This window comes from Phocoena phocoena, chromosome X, assembly GCF_963924675.1.
Source record: "Phocoena phocoena chromosome X, mPhoPho1.1, whole genome shotgun sequence".
NCBI lineage: Eukaryota > Metazoa > Chordata > Mammalia > Artiodactyla > Phocoenidae > Phocoena > Phocoena phocoena.
This window is the reverse complement of record NC_089240.1, coordinates 97,547,103-97,549,879: the sequence shown is the minus strand read 5'-3', so window position 1 is coordinate 97,549,879 and position 2,777 is coordinate 97,547,103. Positions and strand designations below refer to the sequence as shown.

The 2,777-nt window shown below is 46.4% G+C and overlaps 1 pseudogene; it reads left to right on the top strand.

Annotated features, from left to right (window-relative positions):
- The first annotated feature begins 1,503 nt into the window (after nucleotides 1-1,503).
- On the top strand, nucleotides 1,504-1,966 carry LOC136142231 (ferritin light chain pseudogene; annotated as a pseudogene).
- Nucleotides 1,967-2,777: the final 811 nt, after the last annotated feature.

Sequence of the window (2,777 nt, the reverse complement as noted above, 5' to 3'; positions counted from 1 at the left end):
ATCTTCATGACTTATAAAGTAAACAAACAAATAACACTCACAGTGAGTGAAACATCAAAGCGAAGGGATCTAACATAAAACAGGTACCAAATTAACACGGAGGATATTGCTACTGTAATTTTGGGCTATATTGGAAAGTTTAGGAAATTTATGCCAGGAACAGTATTAGGTACACAAACTTCCTGTTGCGTGGCTGTGTCAGTTTTAACAATCAAGTAGATCTGGTTTACGTGATGATTGGGCGGGGGGTAAATAAGCCACAAGAACATCTTAATTTCAATATTCCAAGGGCTGTCTCCCCAACAGTAAATATTTGTGAGCTCTGATTTTGCATAACAAAGTAATCAACCTTTTAAAACAGGACTTCTTGTTATATATTAAATTATATACCTTGTCCTAATGCCCTAAAACAAAAGTCTGAAATAGGGCTTCCCTGGTGGCGCAGTGGTTGAGAGTCCACCTGCCGATGCAGGGGATGCAGGTTCGTGCCCCGGTCCGGGAAGATTCCACATGCCGCGGAGCAGCTGGGCCCGTGAGCCATGGTCCGTTGAGCCTGTGCGTCCGGAGCCTGTGCTCCGCAACGGGAGAGGCCACAACAGTGAGAGGCCCGCGTACCGCAAAAAAAAAAGGCTGAAATAAATAGAAGGATTTAAAGCATGGATCCTCCAAAAATTATCAGTTGAACTATACATGGGATAAGGAAGTGATTTGGAAGACATCTGTGGTGACTATATACAGTTAACAACACTGAACTGCATATTTCAAAGTTGCTAAGAGAGTAAATCTTAAAAGTTCTCATCACAAGAATAAAAAAGTAACTGTGGGGTGGTGGATGTTAACTAGACTTATTGTAGTAATCATTTCACAATATATACATATATTAAATCAACTCGTTGTACACCTCAAACTAATACAATGTTATGTCAATTATATTTCAATGAAACTGGGGGGGACATTGTGTTCTGTTCATAGTTAATAAAATCATACAAAGAAATAACTCGTATGCTCTACACCTTCCTATCCTGAGAGTCTCTCATTCAAAAAAAGGATAGGGAAGGAAAAGAAACAAAAAACCCAACTAACCGAGCAGCTCCTAAACTTTTTGGCCTCAGGACCTGAGGACCCCAAAGAGCTTTTTGATATGTGGGTTAGATCAGTGTCTTTATCATATTAGAAGTTACAACTAAGAAATTTTAAAGATATTTATTTAAAAAAAATTAAACCCACCGCATGCTAATATAAATAACATTTTAAAATGGAAACTATATTTTAAAAAAATGTAGTGGGAAGAGGCAGGGCATGCCTCGCTCCTGCGGACGTCTCTTGCTTCAACACTGTTTGAATGGAACAGACCCCCAGGGACACCCTCTTTTCCAGCCTCCAATCACCCTGGAACCTCTTTTCCAGTCACATCCTTAGGAACCAACCACTATGCCGTCCTCGGCCTCCGGAACCAGCCAACACCGGTTTTTTTGGAGCTTAGCTCCTTACTGCTGATCAACCATGAGCTCCCAGATTTGCCAGAATTATTCCACCCAGGTGGAGGCAGCCGTCAACCACTGGGGTCAACCTGCATCTGGGTCCTCCTACACCTACCTCTCTCTGGGCTTCTATTTCTACCGCGATGATGTGGCTCTGGAGGACGTGGGCCAGTTCTTTGCTGAGTCCACCACTGAGAAGGGCAAGGGCACCCAGCATCTCTTGAAGATGCAAAACCAGCACAGTGGCTGTGCCCTCTTCCAGGAGCGCAGAAGCCGTCCCAAGATGAATGGGGTAAAACTCTGGACAATAAGGAAGCTGCCACGGCCCTGGAGAAGAACCTGAGCCAGGCCCTTGTGGACCTGCACCCCTGGGATCTGGCCGCGCAGACACCCACCCGCGACTTCCTGGAGAGCCGCTTCCTGGAGGAGCAGCTGAAACTCATCAAGCAGATGGCGACCACCTGACTAACCCCACCTCCCACTAGCGCAGGCTGCCGCCGGGGTTGGAGTTGGGGGGAGGGGGGCTGAGCCAGTAGCCCTTCCAAAGGCTCACCCTCAAGTACGACAAGGGCCTCTGCAGCCCACCGGTCTTTGAGGGGCCCCTCTGCATCCCTCTGGTGTCAGGGCTTCTGCCTGAGCCCCTCTCTGCAGCCACTAGGCAGCTTTTTGACCACCCTGGGGCCCTCACCTAAGCCGTGGGCCAAATGGAAACAAAGGTTTTTGCAGAAAAAAAATAGAAGAGTATATTGTTTACATCTTTGTTTAACTAAATACAGTGACAGCTGGATTTTCATATCTGCTTCTGCATTGTCTGTTGCAATATGTTGTTTTGATTCAAGCATACGAAGAAAACAGGGCCTCCCACAGATACGTTGTTTGGAAAAAGGAAGTATTTTAGGAGCCTTTTCGGATAATTATGGATATTCTTCTTTATAATACCACGCCAAAACTGGGTAAGTGCTAGTTTCTTAAATAGTTGTTGCAGTGTGGAATCTGATATCAGATCAATGACGTTTTTATACTCTGTTAACGTTAAAATCCATTGGTCTATCTTGCACTTTATTTTTTTGTACTTTTTTTTTTTTTTTTTTTGCCGTACGCGGGCCTCTCACTGTTGTGGCCTCTCCCGTTGCGGAGCACAGGCTCCGGACGCGCAGGCTCAGCGGCCGTGGCTCACGGGCCCAGACGCTCCGCGGCGTGTGGGATCTTCCCTGGAACGGGGCACGAACCCGTGTCCCCTGCATCGGCAGGCGGACTCTCCACCACTGCGCCACCAGGGAAGCCCCTATCTTGCAC